The sequence below is a fragment of the Pogoniulus pusillus genome, chromosome 12, assembly GCF_015220805.1.
Source record: "Pogoniulus pusillus isolate bPogPus1 chromosome 12, bPogPus1.pri, whole genome shotgun sequence".
In the NCBI taxonomy this organism is placed as follows: Eukaryota; Metazoa; Chordata; class Aves; order Piciformes; family Lybiidae; genus Pogoniulus; species Pogoniulus pusillus.
The window spans coordinates 7114961-7130032 of NC_087275.1; the positions used below are offsets into that span (position 1 = coordinate 7114961).

Consider the following 15072-nt stretch of genomic DNA (forward strand, 5'->3'; position numbering starts at 1 on the left):
CACAAGGCCTACGAGGAGAGGCTGAGGGAGCTGGGATTGGTTAGCCTGGAGAAGAGGAGGCTCAGGGGTGACCTTATTGCTGTCTACAACTACCTGAGGGGAGGTTGTGGCCAGGAGGAGGTTGCTCTCTTCTCTCAGGTGGCCCGCACCAGAACAAGAGGACACAGCCTCAGGCTGCCAGGGGAAATTTAGGCTGGAGGTGAGGAGAAAGTTCTTCACTGAGAGAGTCATTGGACACTGGAATGGGCTGCCTGGGGAGGTGGTGGAGTCGCCGTCCCTGGAGCTGTTCAAGGCAAGGTTGGACGTGGCACTTGGTGCCATGGTCTAGCCTTGAGCTCTGTGGTAAAGGGTTGGACTTGATGATCTGTGAGGTCTCTTCCAACCCTGATGATACTGTGATACTTTAATTTTCAAATTACCTCTGTCCTGGTAGGGCATAGATCCTGCCAGGCTGGTTTAACTCTTGCTCTCTTCCTTCTGTTGCTGGGGGAATCCCGGCGAAGTTGAGTCAGATGAGCAAAACCTTGAGGGCTAGGGGGCTTAGCACCAAGTCAGGTGTCCTGTGCTGCCCTCACTGCACTTATGTAGTCAAAGGAGGCAGGAAGCTTTGAATTCATTGGCCAGAACAATAGTGCTAGTGCCTATTGACCAGTTTGATTTTCAAAATGAAGTACATAAAGGGGGATGACTTAGAAACCACTTTTCTGCATTCAGCCTTTCTATATTAGCCTTTCTGCCCCTGCCTTGCCTGCATCAGCCATCCTGCCTCTCATCGTTTGTGGCTTGTTAAAGGTGGCCATGTGTTGCAGCTAACACTAGCCAGCTCAGCAGCATCTTCTTCCCCTCTGCCTGAAATATTTTATATGCTACCCTGGGATCATCATCATGAGTCTGAAAGCATCTTTGATACAGGAGACTTACTCAGGGACCAAAAGAGTCATGAGTACATCTGCTGGAGTGAATGCCAAGACTCCATAGGCATAGTTGGAATTCTTCCTGTTCTGGTGTTCCTATTTTCCAAGTTCTGATTGTTTAAACTGTTTAATTCTGTGCAACTGCTTCCTGTTGACTGAAAATCCAAAGAACCTCAGGGAATTTTCCCATGTAAAAAATACTAATTAAAAAATTAATATCCATACTGAAAATAATAGTCATAATTCATAATGATTATCAATTTCCAATGCATCCTCTTCAGTGAAATTCTTGGGAAATTATGGTATCCTATAGGACTAACCTGTTGGCTTTGTGTTCCAACAGAAGTTGTCATGGGAAGAACTGAGACACCCTCTTTTGAAAACAAGCTCTGCTTTGTAGGTGACAAAAAAACACAAACCCTAAACCTTGAAATTTCAGTATAAACACTAAGATCTGTGAAAACATTTATTGTTCTGAATATATATGAACTTAATAGCTTGTCCTTGTTACCTTGATACACTGGAATGACATACACATTTTTAAGAGTTTGAGAAGATGATTGTAAGACTATGAACACTAAGCTGTGTTGCTTATGAAAATCAATACAAACTATTACTTACAGCACATCAGGGAATACACCTTCCACAGCAAACAAGCAGGCATATGAAAACATAGTCCAATATGTAGTAGATACAACATTTGTTTCATTTCAGGGATTCTTATTTAGTTAGTTAATTTGCTATTCCTTGCCCTGTCATTGAAATCCTCCCAAAACACTTATTGTGCTAGTTTGAGGCTAACTGGAATATTATCACAGTATCACAGTATTATTAGGATTGGAAGAGACCTCACAGATCATCAAGCCCAACCCTTTACCACAGAGCTCAAGGCCAGACCATGGCACCAAGTGCCACATCCAATCCTGCCTTGAAGTGCCCCAGGGACGGCGACTCCACCACCTCCCCAGGCAGCCCATTCCAGTGTCCAATGACTCTCTCAGTGAAGAACTTTCTCCTCACCTCCAGCCTAAATCTCCCCTGGCATAGCCTGAGGCTGTGTCCTCTTGTTCTGGTGCGGGCCACCTGAGAGAAGAAAGCAACCTCCTCCTGGCCACAACCACCCCTCAGGTAGTTGTAGACAGCAATAAGGTCACCTCTGAGCCTCCTCTTCTCCAGGCTAACCAATCCCAGCTCCCTCAGCCTCTCCTCGTAGGGCTGTGCTCAAGGCCTCTCCCCAGCCTCGTTGCCCTTCTCTGGACACGCTCAAGCATTTCAATGTCCCTCCTAACCTGGGGGGCCCAGAACTGAACACAGTACTCAAGGTGTGGTCTAACCAGTGCAGAGTACAGGGGCAGAATGACCTCCCTGCTCCTGCTGGCCACACCATTCCTGATGCAGGCCAGGATGCCACTGGCTCTCTTGGCCACCTGGGCACACTGCTGGCTCATGTTCAGGCGGGTATCAATCAGCACCCCCAGATCCCTCTCTGTCTGGCTGCTCTCCAGCCACTCTTACCCCAGCCTGTATCTCTGCATGGGGTTGTTGTGGCCAAAGTGCAGCACCCTGCACTTGGAGCTATTGAATGCCATCCCCTTGGACTCTGCCCATCTGTCCAGGTGGTCAAGGTCCCGCTGCAGAGCCCTTCTGCCCTCCAGCCCAGTCACATCTGCCCCCAGCTTAGTGTCATCTGCAAAGTTGCTGATGACTGACTCCATGCCCTCATCCAGATCATCAATGAAGATGTTAAAGAGGATGGGGCCCAGCACTGATCCCTGAGGGACACCACTTGCTTTTCTAGTTGCTGAGGTACAAGGCCTGTCTTGCTGTCTGCACTGAGGTCTGTACTGAGGTCTGTCTTTATGACCAATTAGGATTTGGCATGATCTTTTAGCTTGTATGTTAAGGTATATAAACAAGTGCTGAAAGTACAATAAACAGAACTTGCATCAAGCTGCTCCCCATGTCTCATCACAACACCACTGTAATGCACTTGTTATTTCTTACAGCAAGACTTTTGAGCAGGAGCCCTATCCACTGGAAATAACTAGCCATGCCACCCATAAAAAATAATTTGTGGTTAGAAGTGTCCTTTGGGAAAAAAACAACCACAGACCAAAGACTAAGCCTGCCTTTCATGCCCAATAACTAAGTTCAATATAGCAATTAACTTGTTATCTGGCAGATCTGCAATGTTCATCATCTTTTCCAAAGAGGTAAACTCATCACTGTGCATTTTAAGCTTCAACATTAATGTATTCCAAGAACACACTACAGCATAAAGGTACTTCATGGCTGTCTGATTTCAGGCATCCTCCCATCATCCTAAAGTGTAATCCCCTGGAGTGATTATGTGTGAATAATTTAGAAAAGTGCACAATGCCTGAGGTTTACAGGCATAATGTAATCCAATATTTGTTCAGTGGCATGTCCATAGCACTCCAGATAGACTGTAATGATCTTGCTGAGAGTGCAGTAGACAGTCCATGTATGTAGGCAGTGTGTTTTAACCCGAGAGCCTTGCCTTTTCTTGATTAAACAAAAAAGGACTACACTAAAATTGTGTGCTAGTCTGAGCCTAGCTACAGTGTTTTGTTGAGAAGAACTAGATTGCAGGCTGCGAAAGGAAAACAAGGCTGATGTCTGCCTCACTCATAGGCTTGCTGAGAGATACAAGAATAAGAATTCAAACAGATAAGAGAGTCCTGACACTTCTGCTAGGGAGCTTGAAGCTGCTTTTTTTTTTTTTTTTTTCTCTCTCTAACCTCTCTGCCATTTCTCTGACTAATCCACTTTGCTTCCTAACCCCCTGGCTGAACCTCCATTCTTCCTTGGGAGTGGAGTAAGGTTGAGGGGTGGGGAGAGGGGAAGAAAGTGAAAAGGCGGTTGGGAGCCCTTCCTGGGGACTCAGGTTTCTGGGAGGGCTGTTGTGTTTCTGTATTCCTTTTACCTTGTATATTTCTGTATATGCTGTAAAAATCTGCTGGAATATTCTGCTAAGCTGTAAATAATAAGCTTCATTCATTTTCCAGAGCTGGCTGAGTCTAGTCTGGGTGATTCCCAATGTGTGTGGGGGAGGGGAACACCCAAACCATCACAAATGGCTATCAAACTGCTTTCTTGTGATGAATTGCAAAATAAATTAATCACCAAAACATAGCCCAGTACAAATTATAGAATGTAAAAGGGAAACTAAGAAAAACAAACAAAGCAACAAATAAATCCACTTTTCAATCTCTGTGTCACTTAGAAGCTTAAATGCCATTGACCTCTAGCAACAGGATTCGAGTGCTCAAGTATCTTTTGAAAGTGATGTGACCTCCTGTGTCACATAGGTGACACATTATGTATCACAGTATCACAGTATTATTAGGATTGGAAGAGACCTCACAGATCATCAAGTCCAACCCTTTACCACAGAGCTCAAGGCTAGACCATGGCACCAAGTGCCACGTCCAATCCTGCCTTGAACTGCCCCAGGGACGGCGACTCCACCACCTCCCCGGGTAGCCCATTCCAGTGTCCAATGACTCTCTCAGTGAAGAACTTTCTCCTCACCTCAAGCCTAAATTTCCCCTGGCGCAGCCTGAGGCTGTGTCCTCTCATTCTGGTGCTGGCCACAATTATGTATTATTCTTCACTCTGAACTGAACCTTGCACAATGATGCTGTTTTATCACAGTAACAATAAAAATAGCTTGTTTACTTTCACCCTCCTAGATCCCTCTGTGCCACAACGTCTCCTTCCACATGAATTAAGAGTATTTCCTTCAGAAATAACACAGAATTTCATCTCTACAGATGCCCTGAAACACTAGTTCAGACCTCAGTTACTTATGGGCCTGCAAGAAATCAACATGAAAGGGAGAGAAAACACTCAGAAAGGAAAATTATACTTATGAAGCTACAATCTGAAATATTTATGAAGACTGCTATTTTCCCAGCTCTATTTAGTATCTGCATCAACAGTTTAGGTTTAATTATGAGAAGTCTGTGATAGTTTGAGGTTAACTGAAATATTTTACTGAGAAAAATTAGATTATAGGCTGTGCAAAGGAAACAATGGGGATGTCTACTTCACTCATAGGCTTGCTGAGATGTATAAAAGCAAGAACACAAACATAGATAAGACAGTGTGTGTGTGTCTTGTCAGAGCCTGTGCTTTCTCCCTGGGCTTTTGCTGTGTAACTAATCCTTCTGCTTTCTAATTCCCCTTCCTGATCCTTCAAACTCACCTTGCACGTCAGGCATACTCTGGGGTAAGGTAGAGGGGTGGAAAGAAGAAGGTGGAAGGGCGGTTGGGAGCCTCTCCTGGGGACTTGGATTTCTGGGAGTGCTGTTGTGTTTTTGTATTACTTTTAACTTGTATATTTCTGTATAGAGCTGTATGTATTTGTGACATACTGTAAATATCTGCTTGTATGGGCTGCCCAGGGAGGTGGTGGAGTCACCATCCCTGGAGGTGTTCAAGAAAAGCCTGGCTGAGGCACTTAGTGCCATGGTCTAGTTGACTGGCTAGGGCTGGGTGCTAGGTTGGACTGGATGACCTTGGAGGTCTCTTCCAACCTGGTTGATTCTATGATTCCATGATTTTATGATTCTTACACAGGATGCACATAGTTATCACAGTAAAATACACTACACCAAAACTGTTACTGATATCAGAACAGCACCAACTGAAAGACATACCTGGTTTTCCTTTTTTTTTTTTTTTTTTTTTTTTTTTTTTTGCAGTGTATAACACCTTCTGAAGTTTCTTTTAACTCAGGACCTGTGGAAGGGACAGATGCTATTTTTGATACCTTGTTTAGGTTATCTGCTATCTAAATAGAATCTAAATGGAACAAAGACAATATTTGACTTAAAGTACCTCATGCTAGCTTGCCTGGGGTGATTTGCATTATAGCCTGCAATGGGACACAATGTCTACTCTTCTACTTGGCTTATCTGAATTAGGAAATGTTTATTTTTCTTGATACTACAGAAGTAATTTATCATGCTACTTTAACTATTACTTCAATTTCTGAAAGGAAAACCATTGAGGATGATGGGAATACATCCTCATGTTTCAAGCACTTATTTCAAAGTCATGGACCTTCCAGCTGCAATTTGTTTTTCATTTTACTTAACTGCTTCTTTGCCATTGCAATATTTTCTGTTTATTCAATCTCTGTCAAAGGCACAACTGACTAAAAGAAAAAGGACAAGGAGGTTCATTCTGGGACACAAAAATGTCTACTTATGATGGAATACATTTTTTACTTTTCTAAGTTTACATGCCTGATTTTCAAATATATTGTTTGTAATTTATATCCCTTCCCCCCCCCCTTCTTTTTTCTGTTTGTAAAGTTTATTTATATCTCTCCCCCTCCCCCTTCTTTTTTCTGTTTGTAAAGTTCATTTATATCCCTCACCCCCTTTCTTTTTTCTTTATCTGTCTGAGCAAGCAGATGGTTAACATACTCCATTTTCTCATTCATATCAGTTTAGTTTTCTTTTCTCCTTCTGGGATGGCCTTAAGCCATACTCTGTTGAAACAGACAAATTTGAACTGTCATCGTCTCGTTTCACTTCTTTTTTGTTCAGAGAATTTAATCAATAAATGCAATTCTGTGTGCAACAATGATGCTTGCAGTTAGAAGGGGAATCTCATGCTGGATTATCTATTTTTGCTTTATAGTCTGAGTAGGGAGAAGTATTTCTAGGCAACAATATTTGCTGCTGAACATTTTATTAACCTCAGGTACTATCAATCTACTTAGTAGAACCACCAAGTTCTGTCCAGCACACACATGACCTTTATGCAGTTCCAGAGAGGACCACCCTATTCGCCTACCTTGGAGCAACCTCCCAAGCAAGCCCCACATTGGCCACTAATATCTTCCAATAGCTCAGAGAGGCCAAGCCACATGATGTGTCTATAGCAATGAGGACAGCAAATGATGCTAGATGATAGCCCTGGACCATGAATAGAGCTGAAAGTCAAAGTGGAAAATTACCCTGGCTTTCACATGCCAGCTGAAAGAGTGGTTTGGGGGACTTTCTGGTCTCCAAAAGCAAACAAAATTATAGATATTCACAGATTCACTCTGTTCTATCATTTCTCAGGGGTGCTGAATTCGAAGTTCAGATCCAAATCTGGCATTCTTGGCTAATTGCTAGTGTCAATGTGCAGCATTGACTGGACGTATAGGAGCTCTTTCAGCATCCTCCTGTCTCCAAAAGGATGCTGTGGCCCTCAGAATCAGACCCACTATAAAGTCACTGCTTTGTGAGGCAAAAAATGTCTTAAAAAATGCTTTCATGCCTTCTGATGAAGTTCAGTCAGGTGCAGTTGTAAGTGGGCTGGACAGATTATATAAAGGCAGAAGCTGTGTATTCCAATCCCTTCTGCTACAGTTCCTTGGAAGTACTCAACAATAATCACTCATTTTTTCAAAGTTGTGGGTAGTGCTAGCCTGCCAGCTCTGAGCATGGGTTTAGGAAAACATGGGTTGATCTTTCCCTTGAAGAATGTTTGCCCAAGAAAGCTTATTCAAAGATCCTGTGGCAACACTTCAGTTATTCTCTGATAAAAAGTAAATTAGAGTTCAGAGAGTTAATACCTCCATTGTTTGGGCTTCTTTTCAAAGAATCTGTTATGTTTTGAAATACAAAAAGCTTGGATCCAGTCCATTAGACAACTTCTGGGCCACAAATTACAAAGCAGTCTAGCTTCCCTCAAAGGTCAGCTTGTAATTCCAACTTTCCACCAGCACAAAGATGTGCAATACACTTCAGAAAGATGCAAATTAAAACCAAACAAACATCCTCAAACAAACCACACCATTATTCTGTGATTGATACAAGATTTAGAGACTCATTAACACATTTTGATTTAGGATATGTTTTTCTCTCACCTCTTTTCTAAGCTGCTGTATTTGTATGTTACAGTAGCAGACAGATAGCTCTCACAAGTGTCACCCCATCACTCACAGGGAATAAAAACCCTGGGAAACATTTCTGAAGTTCTGTTATCTCAAGCATGGAAAATACAAACCCCTTAACTATAATGTGCTTTCAGCAGCACACAGTGGTATAATACTTTCTATATCTTGAGTAAGGTCTACAAATGACTGCAACCTGTCACTATTTTTGCTTATATGTACACACGCACACACTACTTCATAAGATCAAAGAATCATAGAATCATAGAATCAATCAGGTTGGAAGAGACCTCCAACATCATCCAGTCCAACCTATCCCCCAACCCTATCCAGTCAACTAGACCATGGCACTAAGTGCCCCATCCAGGCTTTGCTTGAACACCTCCAGGGATGGTGACTCCACCACCTCCCTGGGCAGCCCATTCCAATGCCAATCACTCTCTCTGGCAAGAATTTCCTAACATCCAGCCTATACTTTCCCTGGCACAACTTGAGACTGTGTCCCCTTGTTCTATTGCTGGTTGCCTGGGAGAAGAGGCCACCCCCCACCTGGCTACAATGTCCCTTCAGGTAGTTGTAGACACTACAAATGTAATGGGAAAAGCTGTACATGATAGTATCAACTCTTCTTTTTTTTTTCTTTCCCTGCAAGGTTTTAAGCAACATCCCAAATCTGTTTGCCTAAAGTAATTAATTAAAGACATGCTTAAAGTTCTAAGTAAGATTTAAACTTGAATCAATTTCAATAGATGTGCAGTAATTGTCATTACAACCACAAGACAGGTGGAAGTTGGTGTCTTCTGCCAGGCAACCAGGAACAGAAGAAGGGAACACAGTCTCAAGTTGTACCACAGGAGATCTAGGATGGGTGTTAGGAGAAAGTTCGTGCCAGAGAGAGTGATTTGCCATTGGAATGGGCTGCCCAGGGAGGTGGTGGAGTCACCATCCCTGGAGGTGTTCAAGAAAAGCCTGGCTGAGGCACTTGGTGCCATGGTCTAGTTGACTGGCTAGGGCTGGGTGCTAGGTTGGACTGGATGATCTTGGAGGTCTCTTCCAACCTGGTTGATTCTATGACTCTATGCTCTAAAATGAGCACTTATTATTCTGTGCACCTACAGAACTTCTTTCTTTGCACAATACATTATATTAAATCCTTGATTCAACCTTCCGATCTTTAGAGTTATAAATCTTTGAGCAAGCTACAGAAGAAACTCAACTAGAAATTTAATTAGCCAAGATGTTTAAACACAACACAGCATCATAGTTCAGAATGTCAGGAATTGACAGCAGTTTCAAATTTAAAACACAGCATTCAGCAAAGATTGACTATTTGTTTTCATTGCTCAAAGCTAGCTGGGGTTTTGTTGTTTATTTTATTCAGTGGTAACATAATAGGATTGAAATATTGAAAGAAAAAAAAAAAGAGTGTCTTAAAGTCAGCTAAATATGAGGCTGTAACAATGGAGAATTAAACATAGACCAATCTGAAAAGGACTTGGGACAGTTTATAATTTATGTAAAGTGTAAATAAGCTGTAAACACACAGTAACTGCTCCTGGGTCTAATGAGTGAACTCAGTGAATTCTTGATCTACTGCCTCTTCAGAAACTTCCCAGTTTCATTCCCACAGCGTGGGGATCATTTCTCACATTCCAAGAAAACTTACTAAAATCTGGGCTCAAGTTCTGGCTGCCACCATACCACCTGACTCACAGTATCACAGTATTATCAGGGTTGGAAGAGACCTCACAGATCATCAAGTCCAACCCTTTACCACAGAGCTCAAGGCCAGACCATGGCACCAAGTGCCACGTCCAATCCTGCCTTGAACAGCCCCAGGGACGGCGACTCCACCACCTCCCCGGGCAGCCCATTCCAGTGCCCAATGACTCTCTCAGGGAAGAACTTTCTCCTCACCTCCAGCCTAAATTTCCCCTGGCGTAGCCTGAGGCTGTGTCCTCTCGTTCTGGTGCTGGCCACCTGAGAGAAGAGAGCAACCTCCTCCTGGCCACAACCACCCTTCAGGTAGTTGTAGACAGCAATAAGGTCTCCCCTGAGCCTCCTCTTCTCCAGGCTAAACAATCCCAGCTCCCTCAGCCTCTCCTCGTAGGGCTGTGCTCAAGGCCTCTCCCCAGCCTCGTCGCCCTTCTCTGGACATGCTCAAGCATCTCAATGTCCCTCCTAAACTGGGGGGCCCAGAACTGAACACAGGACTCAAGGTGTGGTCTAACCAGTGCAGAGTACAGGGGCAGAATGACCTCCCTGCTCCTGCTGACCACACCATTCCTGATGCAAACTCACCTAGGTGTTTCAAGCCCTGTCTCCTGGCTCTGTCCTGCACAAGCACAGAGGATCTGTCCCATCAGTTCTTGGTGATCCCTGCTGCCCCACAAAGTCATAGAAACATAGAATCAACGAGGTGGGAAGAGACCTCCAACATCATCCAGTCCAATATATCACCCAGCCCTATCCAATCAACTAGACCATGGCACTAAGTGCCTCAGACAGGCTTTTCTTAAACACCTCCAGGGATGGCAACTCCACCACCTCCCTGGGCAGCCCATTCCAATGCCAATCACTCTCTCCAGGCAGAACTTCCTCCTGACATGCAGCTTAGGCCTCCCCAGGCACAACTTGAGACTGTGTCCCCTTTCTGTTGCTGCTTGCCTGGCAGAAGAGACCAACCCCCACCTGGCTACAGCCTCCTATAGCAAAACTATAGCAGTCTCCTATAGCAAAACTAATCTGCCTTTCCCAAGGACCCCAACACCAGGCTGCTGCACAGCTCTCACTTGGCAAGGAGTCTGCATAACCTCACAAAGCAACAGACCCAGAATGAACTTTCTTACCTTCCCCAGCTGCTTCACACACCGTAAAAAAGCAGAGACTTCTTGCCCACATGCTGCTGCTGAGACCTGCCTTAAACCCCATAACACAAGTTTACTTTTTGAAAAAATGAGGTAAGTAAGAACTGGTGAGCATCATATTTTCCATCCCTCTCTCACTAATAAGAAACTAGATTTTATGGTACACTGCCTTATCAAATGTTTTCTTGGGGAAGGGAATAAAAGAGATGAGGAGAAGTAAAAAAAATAAATAAGGAAAGAAAAAGATGAGTTAATGAAAATGGAAACAGAGGCAGATCTAAAACCAGAATCTTTGACACAGATGTACTAGACCCCATGCAGCTCTGTAATAGCAATTGTCTCAATTTCTGATTGTTCTCCTTTCCCTTGGTACTCAATCTGAAAGTCCAATTTGCCAGAATAATGTATCTGGTGTGAGAGACAATTTCTACGACTGAAGTAACTGTTTCTTAGCAACCAGAAATGCTCTAGGAACAGGTTCCATTTTCCCCCATACCCACTGAGATACAAAGCAATTGTCAAGGTGATTATAATACATTTGTGATGATTTACATAGCTTTTATATAATTATTTATAGAACCACTCAATAAAATGAAAAGGTTAATTGACTACAGCAACCAGGATCACCACGATTTATAGATAGCCACTAGAAATCAGAATGAATTACAGTTACAGTTGGCTGGGGTACAGATATCAATCCCAGTAAACACATTGAATTGTTTTGGTTTGATTTGGGGTTTGGTCTTTTGTGTCACTGTAATAGTGAAAGATAGCCTCAACTTCCTCCTCACCCTGCCTCCCCTGAGGTCTCAGTGCTCTTATAGCAGGCGCTTGCACAGAGACATGCAGAAGAACAGCACAGGATCTAGAAACCTGGCTGTAGAAAGACAAAAGCCATATAAAGCACAGGAAAAGAAGACTGTGACCCTTCTCAGCTTACAGACAAAGAAAATACACAAGGAGCCCTGCGGGACCAAGGGCTGGGCACTCTGGAACAAAAGTTTAGCAGGTGGTTTATGAAGCTTTGTAGTTCCAGTTTTCACCATGGGAAACAACATAGAATACATTCCTCAGTCACATACTATAGCTAGGGTCATGCAGATGAACACCCATGCTACATCAGCTGTGGCTCCAGGACACTGTAAGATGGTTTTAGTCCAAGCTGCTAGCCCCAGCTTTGCTGTGGTTGAAAGTATGTTCACTTTCCCTTGCAACTGGGCGGTCTTGTGGTAAACAGGTTCATTGGACACTGGAATGGGCTGCCCGGGGAGGTGGTGGAGTCGCCGTCCCTGGGGCACTTCAAGGCAAGGTTGGACGTGGCACTTGGTGCCATGGTCTAGCCTTGAGCTCTGTGGTGAAGGGTTGGACTTGATGATCTGTGAGGTTTCTTCCAACCCTGATGATACTATGATACTATACTACTATGATACTATGAATGGATCTGGTAGAAAACTACACAAATACATCATCAGGTTGAGAAGGTGATGTGATTTACTACGTAATGAGTACTGACACATAGTTGAGGCTGGAATGTCTCCTAGGAAGGCAAGAAGAAGACAGGTTCACTCATTTTTGTATCATTCCAGTTTCACAGCTTAAGCAGGTTCTGAACTTGTAGGTCTACAGACAAGGCCTTGCACCACTGCATGCTGCAATACCCATCTCTTATGGGCTTGCAGTTACAGTTCTATCACACTGGCATTTGTGCCTCCTTTTAAATAAAATCATTTCAGATGGAAAGGTAGCTAGGACTTCTACAGTCAGTATGAAATGAACATGCTAGCATTATTTCCCTAGTTCCTTTCAGTAACAACAAAACCAAACCCAAACCAACCAAATAAAAAAAAACCCAACCAAACAAAATGACAAAGCCACAAACAATCAAACAAAACAAAAAAAACCCAACCAAAAAACATAGAAGAGGAGACAAGATACAAGCATGGAAAATCTCATGAGCAAATTCACAAAATAAGGCCAAGTGCAGGGTTCTGCACTTTGGCCACAGCAAACCCTAGCAGGGCTACAGGCTGGGGACAGAGTGGCTGGAGAGCAGCCAGGAGGAAAGGGACCTGAGGGCACTGGTAGATTGAAGATGAGCCAGCAGTGTGCACAGGTGGCCAGGACAGACAATGGCATCCTGGCCTGGATCAGGAACAGTGTGGCCAGTAGGACAAGGGAGGTTATTCTTCCCCTGTACTCAGCACTGGTCAGGCCACACCTTGAATCCTGTGTCCAGTTCTGGGCTCCTCAATTCAAGAGAGATGTTGAGGTGCTGGAAGGTGTCCAGAGAAGGGTGATGAAGCTGGTGAGGGGCCTGGAACACAAAGCCTATGAGGAGAGGCTGAGGGAGCTGGGGGTGTACAGCCTGGAGAAGAGGATGCTCAGGGCAGACCTCATTGCTGTCTACAACTACCCAAAGAGAGGTTGTAGCCAGGTGGGGGTTGGTCTCTTCTGCTAGGCAACCAGCAACAGAACAAGGGGACACAGTCTCAAGTTGTGCCAGGAGAGGTCTAGGCTGGATGCTAGGAGGAAGTTGTTGGCAGAGAGAGTGATTGGCATTGGAATGGGCTGCCCAGGGAGGTGGTGGAGGCACTGTCCTTGGGGGTCTTCAAGAAAAGCCTGGCTGAGGCACTTAGTGCCATGGTCTAGTTGACTGGATAGGGCTAGGCAATAGGTTGGACTGGATGATGTTGGAGGTGTCTTCCACCCTGGTTGATTCTATGATTCTATGAAAACTCACAAGACATGCACCATTACTAGATGAGAAAAAATACCTTTACTGCAGTTGAAACAATGAAGATACATAGCGCATTGTTAACCTAGCATTGTGGAAAAAATGTCAATATCCAAGAGATTTATCTGCACAGAGGTGTTTTATCTTCAGACCCGACAGAATGAGACATCCTTACTGTGATAGGAATTGTTCCTGATGCCAATATTTGGTTTCTTTCAGCTAGTGTAAATCTCCAGGATTAAACTAACACAGAGAACGCTCACGCTCAGTCTGCAGGATATTTACTCTTTTGGGTGGATATGACAGTCCTCACAATATCCACAAAGACAGAAATCTCTGACACTGTCATTGCATCAGTATTATTTACTTAAAGAAATTTAGTTGACTTTCCTATTTTGACTGTTTTTGCTGCCTTGTGCCTTATGAACACCTCTATTATGATTAGATCCCAAACCAGCGTATTACTACACTATAGTTTCTCTCTGGTTTGTGTGCCAAAATGGCCCTGGGCTCTGGTCTCCCAGGTAGCTGTAATATCCTTTTGTAAACCTTCTGTGAGTGATTATGGTAAATCTTGCTTGCAGCAGTTTGTGTTCCCTCTAGCATTTTTTCCACCCTCCTTCTTGTGCTTTTCTTTGCTGGGTTTTGTTCCTTTGTTCCCTTTTTTCCCCTGATTTTTAGTTCTCTATTTTACATTATACCCTACAGCTTAATAGAGTGTCACAATAACATTTTTCTTCTGCTATTTCTTTATGTCAGTGACACCATATGATTTTCAGATCTCCCAAGATAAGTCATTTTTGTGCTAAAAACACTGGTACTAAGCATCCACAAAAAAACAAAATCAGGTATGGAAAATCATTTTAGGAACAGTTTAGGTGCTGTTAGTCATCTGAACTGCACTTCAAAAATGGAACTATTTTTCTTCCTGTCACTGAACTTCTATAACAAAGCCAGTGTCTCAAGTGCTGAGACTCAGGAAGTTCCATGTAAACATAAGGAAAAGTTATTTCCCTGTGAGGGTGACGCTGCCCAGGGCAGTTGTGGAGTCTCCAGCTCAGGAGATACTCAAAACCCACCTGGATGTGTTCTGTGTGATTTGGTTTAGGTGTCCCTGCTCAGGGAGGGGGGTTGGACTAGATGATCTTTCAAGGTCCCTCCCAACCCCTAACATTCTGTGATTCTGTGAAAATTGATACCCAAGTAAAGATCAAATATTATAAACATTAAAAGTACTTTGCAAGCATAATGGTGATTATATTTTAATTGTTTATTTTAAAAGGAAAAAAACATCTAAATTATTGCCCAAATGGATGCAAACCTAATACAATTGTGCCAGTTGAAAACTTGCATGTAATACTAGTGTGGGGAAAGATGGGGAAGAGACAGCAGAGTTGTGTATCTTGAAGTATACCATCTTCTGAGCTGTGCTGTGTGGCAGCAGACATGATAGGATCTCATCTCCATAACACTGCTGGGGGACTGATCTAGCTCTTAAGAGAACTACTACTAAAATTTGCCTGAAATCCTGAAATGGCTCAAACTCCTAACCTTCAAATTCAGCAAAGAGATGCTGAGGAGAAAGTTCTTCACTGAGAGAGTCATTGGACACTGGAATGGGCTGCCCGGGGAGGT

General features: G+C 43.5%; 1 long non-coding RNA gene across 4 annotated transcripts in view; it reads right to left on the minus strand.

Annotated features, from left to right (window-relative positions):
- LOC135179971 (uncharacterized) overlaps positions 1-15072 on the minus strand; it is a 158660-nt gene that overhangs the window by 14372 nt on the left and 129216 nt on the right. Inside the window, exon 6 of one of the 4 annotated variants that reach the window (XR_010304214.1) lies at positions 5600-5681. The exons of the other annotated variants lie outside the window; for them this stretch is intronic. This is a non-coding gene — a long non-coding RNA (uncharacterized LOC135179971). The remainder of the gene's footprint in view (positions 1-5599; positions 5682-15072) is intronic. 4 annotated transcript variants of the gene reach the window in all.